Raw genomic sequence first — 19,271 nt, forward strand, 5'->3', positions numbered from 1 at the left:
GATTAAAAATATTGGGTCTGATTACATCCTTCTGTACAATATTCTGAGGTTCTATCAAAACTGTCTTAATTTAATAGATGCTATTGGGGTTTTGTGAGGAAGAAGGCAGGTATTAGCCAGAGATTCAAATATTTTTATAGAAAATAATATTCATCTAATAGACATGCTCCTTTATCTTTGTGAAGGAATTCTTTGCAGTGGGAAAGATAAGAATAATTTTGAAGATTATTGGCTTTGCCACTTAATCATTTTTTTGGTCTCTTCTATCATCAGTAAGATTTTTTTAATCCAGGTGTTGCACATTTACTTCACTTCATAGGTGACGATGCTGTTTATAAATTAGAGGATTTGTGAGAAATGTTTCCTATTACTATAGTTTATTTAACTTAGAGAAGGCAAGAGACAAGATAGTATGACATTAGAAACATAGATTCTATTTCTTTTTCCAAATATATAGTAGAGCTAATCAGCTAAAGGTTTACATTTTTGGTAAGAGGTAAGCAACTTGACATGTAATAAAATTTCATGATTTTGATAAAAATCAGTAAATCCTCTGGACCATTGTGTCACTATCTTGAAAATGGAGATGCTGATTTACAGATGTGCCACTTAGCTCTAAAATGGATCTGATTGGCTTTACTTGCTCTGAGATAAAGTAGTTTCTACTTTTTAAATTGACTCTATGAAGTGAGGAGTAATACTCATTTCTACTATTTGTCAATCTTTGTGTAGAAAATTCTTTCAGAAAATTGAAAGTGAAAAAGAAGCATGAAATATTTCAAATATTTTAGAGTTATTTTAACATTTCAAACCAATTAATAGCTGTTGCAGATACAGAAATTTCTCTTATTATTCAATTATCAGAATAAATGTTAAATTGTTTGGATTCTTGGTTTGTTTTCTGAGTTCATTATAATTAATATGTTTTATATTTAATATTTAGGTTAATAAAATCCTAAGTATAAAATGGTTGTGTTTTCAAATATGGTAAATCAGATAATAAATCAATATTTTCCTAGTTCACCATTAGATCTATACTTTCAGAAGAAATTACTAAATTATGGATTATAAATGTTTTCTGAGATATCAGCTCTACTTCTCATTATACAAACTTCAAAAATTTCAGAAAACTTTATTAGGGCTTGAAGGTAACATTTTTCCTAGTTTAAAAAGTGTACTTCAAGAATATAGATCAATTTGGTTTTCAAACAATTTTATCACAGGATATCCAAAAGCAGTTACTGCATTTTAAGTCACACTTATCCTTCTTTAGGAGGAAAAATTTTAAAGTCCCATTTAAAATTTAATTCTATTTGATTTGACAAGTTAACTGAGAGAATATAAACAGAAAACCTAAAGGGAGATGGAAAAGTCACTTAGGAAGCAGGCTATTTTTCCTGTCACTTCGTTAATATGTCAAGAGAAGGGTCTGAGCAACTTCAGGGTTAGAATGATTTATGGGGACTCATTCATTTTAATTACCCCTCTAAAGTTTTAAGTAAACACTACTCAGACGCCCTTTCTTCTTTTGGTTAATGTACCTGTTGTAACAACATTGCAATGTAACTAAGTGATCAAATTCAGAATTCTAGAATAAATAAAGATATAAAATGATTTTTGGATTTCAGGAAGTAGAAAACCATCCTGTGGCTTTTTTTTTAATGAGGCTGTAACTTTTATTTTTCTTATTATGTTTCTTTTACTTTATTATGTAGTTTCTAAACAGTTCTTATCGAATGTTGAAGAAAATGTGTGGCAAGTTGGAGATAATGATAATCAACTGTGATTCCAGAAGTATTACCTGGCCATGAAAAAGAGAACAATAAAGAAAAACTAAAAAATAAGATAAAAATAAAACAAAAGCTAATTTATTTCACCTACAGAAGTTTTCAGATTCAATTTTATTGCTTAGGACAAGAATCTGAACTACAATAATGATCATTTTTGTTTTAGAAGTTTTCCAGGATTAATGTTGTCTTTATGTGTTTCAGAATAGACTTCATCCTCATAAGCAGCCATGCTAAAGTACACCATCATGCAACATATTTACCTCTTCTACTGAGCTTCATAAGAATATAGTCATATTCCTCAAAACAAGCTTAAACATGATTTTATGAAAACATTTCTGTGTCCTACTTTATTCTAGTTTCTCTTAGATATAAACATTAACTTTTCATAGTGCTTCCCACATTTCCAGATCTTATTCCCAAAATGTGCACAAACTAATTAACAAAAATTCATATATTTAAAAAGGCTGTTTTTTATTATCTCATATGAGCACACTACTTTGCAAAAATTAAGGTTCTGCTTATGCCTGTAATTTAGTGGTATCAACTGCTTAAATTTGGACACCTATACTTAAAAAAAAAAGTTCCCACAGAGATTGAGAACCTACAGAAGTAGCTCCTTCAAATATTTGGAAATTCTATTCTGTAAAGGCTGAATGAAAGACACGTGAAAAAGAGGAGCTCCAGTTGAGGAAAGTAACATTAATGCAATTATCACTAAGACAAAGGGAAGATTGGAGAAATGCCTTTGAAGATAGACAAAAGTGTCTTAAAGATAAAGAAACCATTGGGGCTGGGGATGTGGCTCAAGCGGTAGCGCGCTCGCCTGGCATGCATGTGGCCCAGGTTCCATCCTCAGCACCACATACAAAACAAAGATGTGTGTCCGCCGAAAACTAAAAAATAAACAAATATTAAAAAAAGGAAAGAAACCATTGTAATTTCAACAAATAAAATAAAGAAAGCTGTATACCATGAAGAGTGAAGAAAGACTTTATTTTGCGGGTATTTAAAAATATTTATTTTCTAATTTCTTACTAGATATTAGACCAATTACTTTTCTTACTAGTATTAGACTAATTAAAGAGAATTTGAAATAATAGAAGTAGATGTATGGCTAAGTAATTTGCAATTTCTTATTGAATCTATTGTGTGTTTAAGATATATCCTAAGATAAAAATCAAAATGATATCTCAACCCTCTATTTTATTTCAGATATAGTACATTGAAATATCCCCTTAGCAAAATTCAAGGGATTTTTATGAGGGTTATGTTATGACAAAGGTCTCATAACTCTTCAATATGATTAATAACAGAAGCATCATGTGATTAAAAAGCAAAGAAATAGAGTGAACAGCATAAGCAAGATTGGAAACAAACCCTAACGTGAATCTCTCTTTGTGTCTTTTGGCTCTAACATGCTGTGAAATTTCCCCTTTAAAGCAGGCCCAATTCTCACATCTACAGGTGCTTGCACTTGACATTTTAAACATCTAAACTGATTTAAGAGGAACTTGCAATATTAATTTTGACAAATCCATCATGTTTCTTACCCTTAGCTTTCATTCACCATCACTCCTTTTAACTCTCTTACTGTCTTATTAAGCTTTCTCTTGCAAGCTGAGAGCATCATGCCTATGCTATTATTCTCTCCTTGAGGCCAATCATGGACCACAATCTTTATTTATATCTATTATCTAATGAGATACAGATTGCTGGAACCAGATGCAGAAGCCAAGCCACCCAGTCCTCTCCCATCTGCAGAACAGATGTTGCCAGGATGATTCCATATAGGAGTTAGCAAGGTAGATAAACACGTCCTTGTTTCTTTGAAAATTTTTGATCCAAAATGACATATTTCAAATGGACCCTTAGCTTTATTGTCTTGCAACTTTCTAATAGTGGAGTGAAATATATATATATATATATATTTAGTTCTATTTTTTTTCCAAAGATAAAATAAACTTTTTTTATGTTCAAGCAAGCAAAAATAATAATTTTTAAAAATTTAATAAAATTATATAATGATGTGCAGTTGGGATGTGAAAGATCGTGAGAGAGCATTTAGTGTTCCATCCAAATATTTCAGATGAATGAGTATTTGAAATGAATGACTCTTCAAACTGTGATTCAGAAACAATTTGTCATCTGAGACACACAGTGAAAGCACTCAAGTAGAACTTAGGTTTCTAATTCCTAATATACCTTTCCCAGTGACCTATTTGTCCTTCCTCATAGTTTATATTGAATAATGAGTTAGAATTTAACAGCTAAAAAGGAATATAAATGCACATAAAGTGTAAATTCTATGCAGCACCAGGAGTCTTCTTTTAGGAATATCTTTAAATATGGACCTCATAGTTGAGATCTTTCTCAGCTCTATTACAATTTATTGAACATATTAGCAATGTCATAAGATGGAGCATTGCACTAGAATCATGATATTTATAAAAACCATTACAGAAAAAAAGAGATGTCTCAATTTTTATACTCATATTTGTGATCAGATACATCTAGTCAATGACATTGTCAATTCATAAGAGCAAACAATGTCAATAGAGCTTTAAAATATACTTCTTCAGAGGAAGGGGCAGAAACAATTGGAAATATTGATATAACCTCCCATAGCAACTGAAAGAATTTATGTTGACTCATTGCCCTTTAATAGAAAGCTAAGTTCAAATATACAAGAACTCAAACAAAACTGTTTCTGTGTCTTTCTTAAAGCAAGCTCCTAAGCAAATAAAATCCAGACACCAAGAACTTGATCAAATAAAGAACTCAGAAATGGAGAGTCCTGTTAAAGAATGAAGGAAACCACCAAGTCTACTTAAGTGTGGAGTCAAAACTAAAAAACTGTAGACACTGTGTTTATAATCCATAAGCTATATACTTCAATAAACTAAATTAATAATATCAGCAAAAATCTGGAAGGCTGAGGAAAGGAAGTAGAAGAAAAGGTAGATGTAATAATATCATTTTCTCTAGATGAGTCAACCAATACAGTTTTAAATTAAATCATTGTTAAAAATGATTCCAACTTCTTAGTGTTTTCTATAGTTTCTTTTTTTTAAGATGAACTTGAGAGAGTTCTTTTTCAATGTGATATTTGTTGAAGATAATAAATATGCGTTTTGGGCTGGGGGTATAATTCGGTGGTACAATACTAGCCTAAAGAGATACAAGGCCCTGGGTTTGATTCCCAGAACTGAAAAAAAAAATCTTATATTTAGCTTATCCTTCAGTTTTACTTCAATTACTTTTTATCTTTTGCTTCTTTTAAATTCATGCAAATTGGGCTGGGGATGTGGCTCAAGTGGTAGCGCGCTCGCCTGGCATGTGTGCGGCCCGGGTTCGATCCTCAGCACCACATACCAACAAAGATGTTGTGTCCGCCGAGAACTAAAAAAAAAAAAATATATTAAAAATTCTCTCTCTCTCTCTCTCTCTCTCTCTCTCTCTCTCTCTCTCTCTCTCTCTCTCTTAAAAAAATTCATGCAAATTATTTTGTTAAAATATCATATATGATTTAAAAATCTCTAAGGAAAATCTCTGTTTCCCTATTTACTTAATCATCTATAGTTTAGTTGTCTGGGTCACAACCAAAATGTATGTTCCCCTTTCCAAGGTATAGAATTATCACTGGAAGAAACTACCCAGTCAGGGACCCATTTTCTTATTCCTCCTTGTATCTAGAAACCATTAATGAAATGTGAACTGAAGGGATATGTGACACTTTGAGGCAAAGCTTTTAATTATTTTCAGACCTCTTTTTTTTTCCCCTTCTATTTTAAGGTCACCTATGTTGGTATTGGGAATCTTAGGTAGAAATCTTCCATTAAAACCAAGAAGGTCTTCTGAAGTTCATGAGTATTGTGTTACTAGAACATTATTTCTTAAGTTATTTTAATAAAATTGTTTTTGATTAATAGTATAATTTCCACTAGCATAACTATAACATTGAAGAGCTAATGCTCGTTCTGTCATAAGATCTGAATTTCAAGTTTTATGAAAACTTTATTCTCATTGTATTTAATGAAACTGCAATCTGTTTTTTTTTTCCCTAAGTCTTCACTGTTTAGTTAGCATAAGAACAACCTTTAGGGACTGATTATCCCTGGAAATGGAGATAAGGGCATCCCTGAGCTTCCAAAGCAGAGAGGTAGAAGTAGGCAGCCTTCTCTTTGATTGTTTTATTGCAATTTACATCTTCATTTATTCTAATGAATTTAAAATGTGGCTATCAATGTGTTTGTCTTCAAAGATTTTAAGTTTATAACACCAGTTGAATAACCTTGGCCTTTCTTGTAAAATGTTAATATTTCATTAAGTTATAATGAGTATGTATTGATCCAAAAATTAACATACTGAAATATATACATTTACGAGATTATTGAAAAATAAACAAATTGAATTTGCTTAAAGGGATTCAGGTTTATGTGGAATTCTGCATCTCTATACCACTTGAGATTTTGTGTGACAAATTTCTGTATTTGTCATGGTGAATGTAGGTGGCAGAATAATAAACCCCTGAAGATATCCAGGTGAAAATCTCTGGAAATTCAATGTTAACTCACATGGCAAAAAGGTCAAAAGGGTCTCTGCAGATGTGAATGGATATACGATTTGGAGACGCAGAAATTATTAGGCCACTTGGGCCTAATCTAATCACATAAATCCTTAAAAACAGGAGCTTTTCCTAATGCTGAGTAGAGACAGATATAACAGTAGAAGAAGGTTTCAAGAAAGGCAACATCACTGACTTTGGAGAGAAAGAAATGAAACCACTAGTTAAGAAATATGGATAGCCTTTAAAAGCTAGAAAAGGAAAGAAAAAAAAAGAAAGAACAACAACAACAAAAAAAATGATTTTCTCCTGAGTAACCAGTAAAGCTCATCTGTGTGGGACCTTTGACCTACTAACTCTAAAATGACAAGTTTGGGTTACTTAATTTGCCAAATTTGTGGAATTTGTTATGATAGCAATAGAAATCTACTATAGTGAGTAATTTATATGAGACACTAAATTATAAGAAGCAATTCTCTGTGAAAGGATTTTGTGATTATGAAGGTGAAGGACAAGGATGAACAGAAGAAGTCTCAGAGAACCTCCTGAACATGCAGAACATGTCATTGATTTGATATGGGCAGCCAGTGATTGATATTGATATTTATTTATTTGTTTTTTAATTATTTCCAGTTCTGGGCACTAAACACAGGGCCTTGGGCATGCTAGTCAAATGCTCTATTAGCTACCTGGGTTCCCAGTCCTGATATTGACTTTTAAATGAATAGCAATACATATGTCATTTATGATTGCACAAATGGTGTGACCCTACTTTGGTTACAACCAGAGAAGTCAAAAGCTGTACTCCATTTGTGGACAATGAATCGAAGCACATTCTGCTGTCAAGTGTAACTGATTAGAACAAATAAAATGCATTAAAAATAAATTTAAGAAAACCATATATATTTCATAGAACACATGATTATATTATCTTAGTCTTGTGAAAAGGATTTAGGTGAAAAGCCTTTTGTGGTAACCAAATAAAAATTGATGCATAGAAATTGAAAATTGAAAAAATTGGGTGGTAGCCTGTTGCTTTTCTCAGTGATATTTTTCAAATAGTGTCAATAATCTAAGACACAATGCATCAGATTAAAAGCAAGTTGGGCAAGGTGGCATTGGCTCTCATTCTGATTTGGGTTATTTTAGATGGGGTTGGGCTTTTAGCATGATGAACTTGCCCTTGTTTTTCCTTACTCTCCTTGCTACCAATAATAAATACAAAGCACAATCAGAGGAACTGGGTGTTATGAGATTTTACCCATTCATTTGTTTATTCTAGCATTTCAAATTTTATAGTATTTTTATAATATGATTTACTACTTAATAAAATAAGTAACTCTATTATTCAGATCTTTCTGATATTCTAGCTGTGCTTATGTGTTAGTTTCCAAATACATTTTAGAATCATTTTTAACATCTTCAGCTAAGAATAAATGATAATTTAAATTCCTATTGGGATTTTAGATATTCTTCAATATGCAAATATGCATACCGAGAAACCCCAGGGCAAACTAAATCTCACAGACTTGTTTAAAGTCTTTTCTTTAATCCATTCATATTCCAATGCCCAAATCAAGTGATATAGCCAGGGATATATTATCTCAAAGTGGGAGGGGAAGGAACTGGATATTTGCTCAATAAGAATGTAACCTAGTGAAAGGCACTGTAATGTGTAAATGCTAAGAAAGAAAAACAATGTCAATTATAAGAGGTTATGAGGGGCAAGGGGGAGGGAAAAAAAGGGAGAGAATTGAACAACAGCAGAGGAGGTAGAGAGGGAAGATGGGAGGGGAGGGGAGGGGGGATAGTAGGGGATAGGAAAGGTAGCAGAATACAACAGTCACTAATATGGCATTATGTAAAAATGAGAATATGTAACAGATGTGATTCTGCAATCTGTATTTGGGGTGAAAATGGGAGTTCAAAACACAATTTGAGTCAAATGTATGAAAGATGATATATCATGAGCTATGTAATGCTTTAAATAATCAATAAAAAAATTTAAAAAAAAAGAAAAACAATGTCAAGCATAAGAATGTTTGGGATGGGGGTTGAGTTGCAGTTAAAATACCATGGTCTGGGTAGTCCTCAGTGATCTGACATTTAAGCACAGATCTGAAGGAGCACAGGGAGCACCTCATGTGGATACTAGAAATAATCACAGTTCAGACAAAGGCAACACAGTCCATGAAATAGTACTAAGTTGTGAAATTTTACTGTTTCAAGGGACAACTAGGAGAAAGTGGTTGGAGTAGAGAGAGAGAAGCTGAGTAAAGCAGAGTGTGAATTGACAAGTTATTGGAGACAGATCCTTGAGACCATGTAGGCCATTTTATGGACTTCAGCTTTCACTGAGGAAGATAAGAAATCATAGATTTCCTCTCAGTATGGCATCAACACTGAAATATGGATGTAGAGGAACAAGGATAGAAGTAGGAAGACTACCCTGGGTGCAGTGGTGCACACCTGTACTCCCAGAGGCTTGGGAAGCTGAGGCAGGAGGATCTTGAGTTCAAAGCCAGCCTCAGCAACAATGAGGTACTAAGCAACTCTGTGAGAACATATCTCTAAATAAAATTCAAAGTAGCGCTGGTGATGTGGCTCAGTTGTTGAGTGCCCCTGAGTTCAATATCTGGTACCAAAAATAAAAATAAGAATAAAAATTTAAAAAGAAGTAGGAAGACCAATTATGACAATGTTGCAGGATTTGAAGTGAGAGGGTGGTATCAGTGGAAGTGAAATTATATTTTAAATGACTGTTTTTAATTGGGAAGTACTTGAAAGACTTTATTGGCCAGAATGCGTAAGAAAAAATGGTTTGGAAAGTATTAAAGCATATTATTGAGAAAGCTACACAGAGCATAAAACACTCTTTGTTTTAAGAGAGAGAGAGAGAGAGTAAGAGAGAGGGAGAGAATTTTTTAATATTTATTTTTCAGTTTTCGTGGACACAACATCTTTATTTTATTTTATTTTTTTATTGATTATTTAAAACATTACATAGCTCATGATATATCATCTTTCATACATTTGACTCAAATTGGGTTTTAAACTCCCATTTTCACCCCAAATACAGATTGCAGAATCACATCTGTTACATATTCACATTTTTACATAATGCCATATTAGTGACTGTTGTATTCTGCTACCTTTCCTATCCCCTGCTATCACCCCTCCCCTCCCCTCCCCTCCCATCTTCCCTCTCTACCTCCTCTGCTGTTGTTCAATTCTCTCCCTTTTTTTCCCTCCCCCTTGCCCCTCATAACCTCTTATAATTTTATGTATCATTGAAGGTCTCCTACCATTTCCATATGCTTTCCCTTCTCTCTCCCTTTCTCTCCCCCCATTCGTCTTTGTTTTCTGTAGTCTTTTCCTCATGCTCTTCCTTCCTGTTCTGTTCTTAATTGCTCTCTTTATATCAAAGCAGACATTTGGCATTTGTTTTCTAGGGCTTGGCTAGCTTCGCTTAGCATAATCTGCTCTAATGCCATCCATTTCCCTGCAAATTCTATGATTTTGTCATTTCTTAGTGCTGCATAATACTCCATTGTGTATAGATGCCACATTTTTTTATCCATTCATCTATTGAGGGGCATCTAGGTTGGTTCCACAGTCTAGCTATTGTGAATTGTGCCGCTATAATCATTGATGCAGCCGTATCCCTATAGTGCACTCTTTTAAGGTCCTCAGGGAATAGTCCGAGAAGTGTGATAGTTGGGTCAAATGGTGGATCCATTCCCAGCTTTCCCAGGAATCTCCATACTGCTTTCCAAATTGGCCTCACCATTTTGCAGCCCCACCAGCAGTGTACAAGTGTACCCTTTTCCCCACATCCCTGCCAACACTTATTGTTGTTTGACTTCATAATGGCTGCCAATCTTACTGGAGTGAGATGGTATCTTAGGGTGGTTTTGATTTGCATTTCTCTGATTGCTAGAGATGGTGAGCATTTTTTCATGTACTTGTTGATTGATTGTATGTCCTCCTCTGAGAAGTGTCTGTTCAGGTCCTTGGCCCATTTGTTGATTGGGTTATTTGTTATCTTATTGTTTAATTTTTTGAGTTCTTTGTACATTCTGGATATTAGGGCTCTATCTAAGGTGTGGGGGGTAAAAATTTGTTCCCAGGATGTAGGCTCTCTATTTACCTCTTTTATTGTTTCTCTTGCTGAGAAAAAACTTTTTAGTTTAAGTAAGTCCCATTTGTTTATTCTTGTTATTAACTCTTGGGCTATGGGTGTCCTATTAAGGAATTTGGAGCCCGACCCCACAATATGTAGATCGTAGCCAACTGTTTCTTCTATCAGACGCAGTGTCTCTGATTTGATATCTAGCTCCCTGATCCATTTTGAGTTAATTTTTGTGGATGGCGAGAGAAAGGGATTCAATTTCATTTTGTTGCATATGGATTTCCAGTTTTCCCAGCACCATTTGTTGAAGATGCTATCCTTCCTCCATTGCATGCTTTTAGCCCTTTATCAAATATAAGATAGTTGTAACTTTGTGGATTAGTCTCTGTGTCCTCTATTCTGTACCATTGGTCCACCTGCCTGTTTTGGTACCAGTACCATGCTGTTTTTGTTACTATTGCTTTGTAGTACAGTTTGACCTCTGGTATCGCTATACCTCCAGATTCACACTTCCTGCTTAGAATTGCTTTTGCTATTCTGGGTCTTTTGTTTTTCCCTATGAATTTCATGATTGCTTAATGGTTTTTTTATATGTGCCTAAAGTTTCCTTCCTGTGTTAGATAATGGACAAACTTCCACATATGGAAACTATATCCATTTCATTCACTGAGGGATATCCATCATCCTACACAGGGACAGATACTAAGAAATGTATCACATACAGAATTTTCAATGCACTGTAATTAGTTTGTTACTAGTATATACAGGTTTGGTACTTGATCGTGGGTGAGATCAATAAACAATGATTTGGAGAAAAATCCAAAATGTAGTTCATAAAGAAGAGTGCTTTTAGGGCTGGGGATGTGGCTCAAGCGGTAACGCGCTCGCCTGGCATGCGCGGGGCACTGTGTTCGATCCTCTCTTGTACATGAAAGTAGGCAATATTTAAGTTGGGGTCTAAAACATGACTTTAAAAGGGTCAAGAGTACAAAGGACAGAAGGAAGAATTACACACAGAGTGGACAGCATGCAAAATGGACCTTATAAGATATGTCTGATTTTTCATAAGTAACTGTGCTTCCATGTATACTTTGCTATTGTTTTAAATTGTACTTGAAATACTATTCACTCTTTTATATGTCAAAAGAGATATGAAGAATCACTAAATCTCATTTTGCTCATTAAATTTAATATTCATAGCCACATTGATTGAACTTAACATGGTAGCTATGTTTTCTTCTTTAAATATTGTGCATAACAACTGTCTTCAAAATTATGAAAATTTAACTATCAAAACTCACAATTACTTCACATGCACTAAACAGAGATGGTGCTGTTTCACCCAGTCAAGCTGGGAAGAAACCAGGATCTGCCGCTAATTAACAGGGTGACCCTATACAAGTTCTTATTTCCAGGTACCTCAGTTTACTCCTAAGTACAACCAGGGTTGTTTTGAACATTAGATGTATTTATGTAAAAGTCTCACAAAACATAGCAAATAGAAATTATGAGTGATTTTAGCATTCACATTATTATTATATAGTTTCATGTCTAAATACTATTTTCTCTAGCAAACTAAACTTTGCAAACACATGCAAGTGGACTCAGTAAAGGAAACTTTTAGGACATTGACACATAACATTTGACAGCATGAAGAATATTCACTAGGGAACTATCTAAACTGGGCTATGGTGATAGCTGTAATAGCTGTAGCTTTTTTTTTTAGCTATTAGAGTTTCTCTGAACTTTTGTGAATTCTAACCATTTAAAATGTTAATTAATAAAGTTCATTACTGGAACATCAGCCTTATATACAACCCATTAAATATAAAATGACTCTACCAAAGATCTCTTGGTCATTTAAAAAATAAGCTGATCACTCAAATATAGGCTAAGGTAAAGTTACTTATAAATATAAAATGCAATAGTCATAAATGTTTATGTTATTCAGGGTAGAAAGAGCTTAGAGAATGCCACTCTATATCTTGATTCTATTTGTACATTGTCACCTATATTTGGTAAATAAAATAGTCTTGACTAAAAGGCTGAGTGGAAATTTCACAGTTAAAAAGACTCACATATAGAAGTTTTATTTATTATATTAAAAGAAAGAAGAGATATTGTTATTAAATATAGTGCAAAGCAAATCAGACTCTTCTACATTTTAGAATTTTTTTGATAGTAACTTTTTAATGTACCCTTTGATTTAAATGAAAGCAGTGCTTGTTATTTAGTTTCAATTTCACTTATTTTTAATGCTGAAAAAAAATTTGCTGGACATTATCTAACAGCACTTTGGTAAGTATTTGGGGGTCTAAAAGACTGTAGTATGTGTGAAAATTACCCTCAGAGATCCTTGAGTCTCTTGAGAGGGAAGAAGTCCACACATCATTAACTGCAGGCAGAATTAGGTTTCATGAGAAATATATAGAAGTTCTTAGGAGAAGTGTTCATATTCTAACAAGGAAAAAATAAAGCAAGGGTTACATGTAAATGCCTAAAGGGAGAAGACAGGATAAATGAATGAAGCAGTCAAGGCAGAAGTCATAGGCATATATTATATGTGTAAAACAGGCACATTCTTAATGACTGCAAAGAAATATGCTTTAATATTTCCTTGAACTATATCGTTCCCTTATTTTATACACATATTCCAACATTTGATAGTGGTAAGAGTACAGAGAAATATGTTTTAAAAATTTGAAAACGGGGCTAATGGGAGAACAAATTACAAAGATTTGTCTCAGTGCGAGTGAGACCACAAAAAGAGTGGAGATTGGGGTGGGATGGAGCTGTCTAGCCACAATACCTGACTTTGGTAAGACTTCAGCTGACAGGAGCCCAGGGATATTGTGGGCTTGGTATTGGCAGATCTTCTGACTTTCAAGAGAAGGTACAACACTGGTTTTGAATATTAAACATCTCCCAGTTTTAAAAGTTAGATCAACTTATAAGAATTGAAAAAATAAATCTTTCTGGGCCACACAAAATACATAAGCTGGCTGAATTCAGCCAGAGGAGGAAACAATTTGCAACTTCTCCCTGAGGTAATGTTTTGTTTGGGTATGAAAGAATGGAATAAAAAATTTATTTCAGTGATAATCATTTCTAAAAATCGGTTTGGCTAAAACTTCCCAAGTAAAACAACATAAAACAAGAGATTTCAAGTTGACATACATTTATGTAATCTATTTTATTCCTTCCTTAAAAATCCTTCTTGCTACAGAACCTAAGAAAGAGCAGAGAATGACATGTATGATCTGGCAAATGTGAGAATATATGATTCTAAATTTGTGCTCTAACACTTTTACCAAAAACATTGCCACCTGGGTAGCAGATTTATGAGTTAGTTGGTGCCATTGCCTCCAGATGAATTTCTATCAGTTATTAGATATAAAATTTTACAATGGTACAAAACGTGATAAAACACTTACCTTCTAAACCATGGTGCTAGTCTACTCAGGACAAACTGAAGCATGCTGTAACTGAGAAATATTAAGTCTTTCAAAATTTTCACTATTTCTTTCCTGATTTTCTTTCCCTAAGTCTTTCATAAAAATCTGGAAAAATAAGTGAAGGTCAGATCAAGAGCAAAACCCAGGGGTGTTCAGTTCTCAATAGTTTTGTTTTCCTTTCACAATCTGACTTTTAAATACTCTCTGCTCGAGAATATAAATTATTACTGTGAATTAAAGAAATTAGACCTCTGTCTCATTAAACAAATATGGAAATAAGTGAAACTCTAATTTTGAAACGTGTTTAATATGAAATTGATAGAAGAAAATCCTTTCAGAAAATATCTTTTATCGGGCAGCATTCCTTTTTGAATTGTTCTTTAAAATGACTTTTAAAAAGAATAGATTTCATGTGAGTCATGAATACAATTCCGTTTCATTGTCTCAGCATCTTTTTCAAGTACTGTATGACTGATAAAAAATTTAAGGATGGTTTTACTCAGTTTGCTGGGTCTTGCTTTACCATTTCCTAGAAAACATTTCTCCTTTTTTTTAAATTCCTTTTTTTTTGTTTCTTTTGTACATTATGTCTCTCTTCCCCCTTCCCATTGCTGGAGCATGTTCCCTTAACTTCATCAAACCCTTGAATTTAATAGATCCCTGGAAAAAGTCCCCCTTTTACTTCTTGCTCTCCAGGGACTGTATTTCATTGCAAAACCCTATTAGCTTATTTTGATGTTTTTATCTTTCTATGATTGGAAACTAGTCCATGCAACCCAAACAGACAATTTTCCAAGGGCACTAAGTGGATTTTCAGATCTCCTGTGAGGAGGAATGATCTTCAATAAAACATTAGGCCACTACCAAAGTTGACTGGCTTGAGTGATGTAGCATCTTATGTGGTTCCTGCCTTTTACTGTAAGTTTACACTCCCATGAACATTAACTCTGCCTGGCGGTAGTGCTTTAAGTGAAGGTTTGCACGCGAATATGGCCTCTGTGAAAGTCACCTCAGGCTAAAGTACTTCCATCATCGACAAAATTAAGCGTCACACTAGGTCTCTGGTGGGTTGGTTGGCCTCACATTCAGTTGTGGCTCATGTTTTATTAATGTGGTGAGATTGTCCTTTATTTTCAGACTCCCACAGCAGGTGAGCTTGTCATATTCACTAAGAGAGAACAGAGAAGATTGCCAACCACGTGCGTGAATCGTTTCCACAGTTCTTAATTTCTGTTGAGAGGCACGCAATATAAACAAAGTTTTACTTAACTGCTAGAACATTTGTCAAGGATTTGATACACGCAAACCCCCATTTCCATGCCATGTTATAAAAACACTGCAGTGTGCTCCTCTGGGTAACCCTGTGCATGCCAAAGCAGAGTCTCAGAATGAATGTCTTTCCACTGGCTTTAGCCTAGTGGAAAGAAATCTCAATACCCAGAGAAATAAATGAGTGGCCTGGAAATAAATTAAAATCTATGGTCAGAGTATAGATGTGCTTATCCCTACTCTTCATTTGGTTTAACTTGCCCCAGCTCATATTTTCCCCATAGTAAGATTATTCTTTAATACGAAAAATGTTAAATTCTTAAAGTTTTAACAAGTATTAAAAGCCAAGCTCTTTAAATTTCTACATTGTGCTAGATAAACCTTCATATATGATCCTGTAAACTCTACCCAATATACCATTAAACATGATGAATATCTTTTCTTTGAATTAAGAGAAATTAAATATTTAATTGGTTAACAATTAAGAGAAGAATCCTTACTATGGTAAATCTCTACTAAAAGAATTCATTTAATTATTTTGTAAATTATTTGTTGTAACTACAGATATTTTTTTCTTGAATTGGACAAGACCTATAGTTTTAGAGTAGGGATAGCAATTATGTACTGAAGAAAATTAGCATGCTGATAAATTAATGGTGCACATGAATCTAATCTAATTCAACAAGTTTATGAATCTTGAAGAAAATGAACAAACTTGTATCATTGATTTTTTTGGTGTGTTTTGAGGTCACAATACAATAAAAGATATGGACAAAAAAATAAATGTACCTATACACACATATTTTCAGCTTTAAATTCTAAAGTTTAAACATTATGTTGAGTTTTATTTTATTTTATATAGAAAATATTGGAATCTTAGATGGTTAATTAAAAACTATATAATGTAAGCCAAGAACAATGTCTCTTATATTTAATATAGTAATTGTGATTAATGCTTTGAGGACTTTCTGATCATAAATTTTCTATTTTGGCTAAATGTGCACATATATTTGTACATCTTCTAGTTTGACTATATGCTTATTATCAAACTCTCCCTTTTTAATTTATACTTTGGATATTCTTATTAGTGAGATTTCTTATTCTGTGTTTAACCTACTTATATGTAATCAAGATTTCTAGAATAAACAATAAATGCTATGTACAAGCTAAGGTTCATACTTGACATTATTATAAATATGAACTTGCCTATAGATTCACTTTAGCTCTATGATCTTGAAATAACATTAAAATACTTGTTATTATTTTATTTTAGCATCTTTAAAGTGTTTGTCTTTGAATAGTGAAATAATTATTAAAGTAACTCTGCCCACAAACATACTTTGTGTTTTTTTGTTGATCAGTAATTTTAAAATTTATTTTACTTATACCTAAGTGTCACTTGATTTGCATTATTTCTTTCAAATGGAGAATTGATTGTTTTAAGTTTTTATAAACAGCCAAAAGGACTAGAATTTTGTACTTTTTAAGGAACTAACAATAATTTCAAGTACAATACATTTTCATAGGTAAGACTAATATTTACTGTTCTGGAAGGTAGTCTTTATGTACCTTTATTTATGAACTCAACAAATAGTTGCTTAATCAAGCTTAATTTAGGAGCATCCTCTTGACTCTTGCTCATCCAGCAGTAGTATTATCTGATATGTAATTTATGTCATTAGTTGAGAAAGAGCTCATGTCCTGGATTCATATACATTTATGTTTAATTCCTGTTCCATGTCCCAGTGGGTAAAGAAGTTTGGGCAAATTACTTAAATCACATTCATTTTCTGTATCTCCACAATGAATATAATAGTAGTTATAATTTATAAAATTACTAAAATGAAATGGTTGTTCCACATATGATAATGCATACTGACATATTGTGTTAGTATGTTATGGTAGGCAGAATTCTAAAGAAATTCCACTAAAATCCCTGGCCCTTTTAAATCAAACCCTAATCCAGGAGCTGCTGCAAAGGGACTTAGCAAATAGACTCAAAGCTGCTGATTTGAAAATAGGGAGATTATTCCCAATTATCTGGCTTGGCCCAATCTAAATGTCTGAGGCCTTTCTAGCTGGGGTCACATAAATGCAGAAGAAATGGGGGCAAAGAAATAAGGGTAAAGGGGAGGTTAGAGAGGTTCAGAGTATGTGGACTAGACCTCCTATGTCCAGGGTTGGGGTGCATGTAAAATATGAGGGAATATGGCAACCTCTAATACTGAAGCCTAACATAAGCTGACAGCAGCCAAATGGGGATTTCTCTCTCCAAGGAACATGGAGCTGAATTTGACCAACAACTTGGATAAACTTAGAAGCACGCTCACCCCAGATCCTCCAGAGAAGAATATAGCCCTCCTAACAATTTGATTTTATTTGGTTTGGGCTTTTCAGTCTTTAAATAGAGAACCAGACTTTACCTGGACATCTGACCCACAGAAAATGTGAAATTATGAGTGGATGCTGTTTTAAGGCAAAGTTGTAATAATTTCTTGCAGCAACAATGTGAACTAACATGCACTTATTTTCTGAGGAAAGTAATATAAGCGTGCCATCACAGAGATGTAAGGATTAACTTTATCAAATGACATGTTAAAATATATATTGAAGAAACTAGTGCATTATAACATGGAAAAGAGCTAACTAAACCTTCAGAGAAAGTAAATGAATTTCTTGTCTCTTAGACCTACAATGGTTACACAGGCATAAACAGGGAGACATGAGACTGCAATTTTCTGAGTTAGTGGATGTTACACTAGATGCCATGAACATGCACGTATCCCTCAAAATTCATATGTTTAAACTTAATTGCCAATGTGATAATTAAGAAATGTGGTTTTCGTGAGGTGATTAAGTCAAGAGGAGAGTCATCGTGGGTGTGATTAATGCCTCATATAAGGGTTTGAGAGAATGAGTTTTCTTCCTTCTATCCCTTCCACCATGTGAGGACATAGCCTTAATTTCGTCCAGAGAAAACAACATTCATGGTGCCATTTTGGAAGAGGAAATCTGTCCTTCACCAGATCATGATGCCTCCAGAATTGTGAAAAATGAGGTTCTATGGTTTATAAATCACCTAGTATAAAATATTTTGTTACAGCAGCGCAAATGGAAGCACAGATCACATTGGGTATTCTGTCTGCTATAAGCCAAGGCAAGAGAAGTGGGTTCAGTGAAGAAGTTAATGATAACTGAGGATAAAGATTGCTAATTTTGTGTTGTGTTGAATAAGGCTTTCAAGGATTAATCACTCAATAAATGATTTTACTATACATTTCTATCAATGTAGCATTAGCTAATTTTGACTTCATATGTAACTAAACTTATAGTGTTGATCATTTTGGTCCCTTGATGATCTGCAAGTTTTATTCAGTCATTTCCTATACCACATTGTCAAGATCTTTATTCATAGTGTATAAAGTATAAAATACCTTTGCACACCTACCTTCCAGCTTATCTTTGCAAGCTTTTTCTCCAGAAAATTTATGAAGAAAGCATCTGCTTGTTTATCCAATCTCTTTCACCTGAACATATGTTCCATTTAAACAAGAATATATTTGTTACTATTCTGTCTCTAGCATCTAGAAAATTGTGTAATATAATCTATAATTGTTAAATGGAAGAAGAGGAGTCAAACATGTATTCTTGTTTGGAAAATTCTCTGTGTTGCTCAAGCATTTCCCTCCATCATTCCTCTCTAAGCTCTTTAAATCATATATGGGACAAGGGATATGAATAAAACTCTAAATAATAACTCAATTCAATTTTTTTTTACTTACAGAAATTTTGTGGAGTAGTTAAAACATTGAGAATATTTTGATTTCCTCTTTTAATATTAGTATTTTCATCGTCTGTTCAGAATAGAGAATTCTTTTACTTTGTCCATTGTAAATTCAATTGTAAGTCAAGGATAAGTGGTTCTATCAAAATATATGAATATCATAAAGTGAGACTCATGCATTAACTTTATCATCAATACCATTTCCAAAGAATTCATGTATTTTTATATTACTCAAATTCTAATCCAAATGAGCAAAGTAGAAACTGTTGATTAATAG

This window comes from Spermophilus citellus (assembly GCF_964194105.1).
Source record: "Spermophilus citellus genome assembly, chromosome: 16".
NCBI lineage: Eukaryota > Metazoa > Chordata > Mammalia > Rodentia > Sciuridae > Spermophilus > Spermophilus citellus.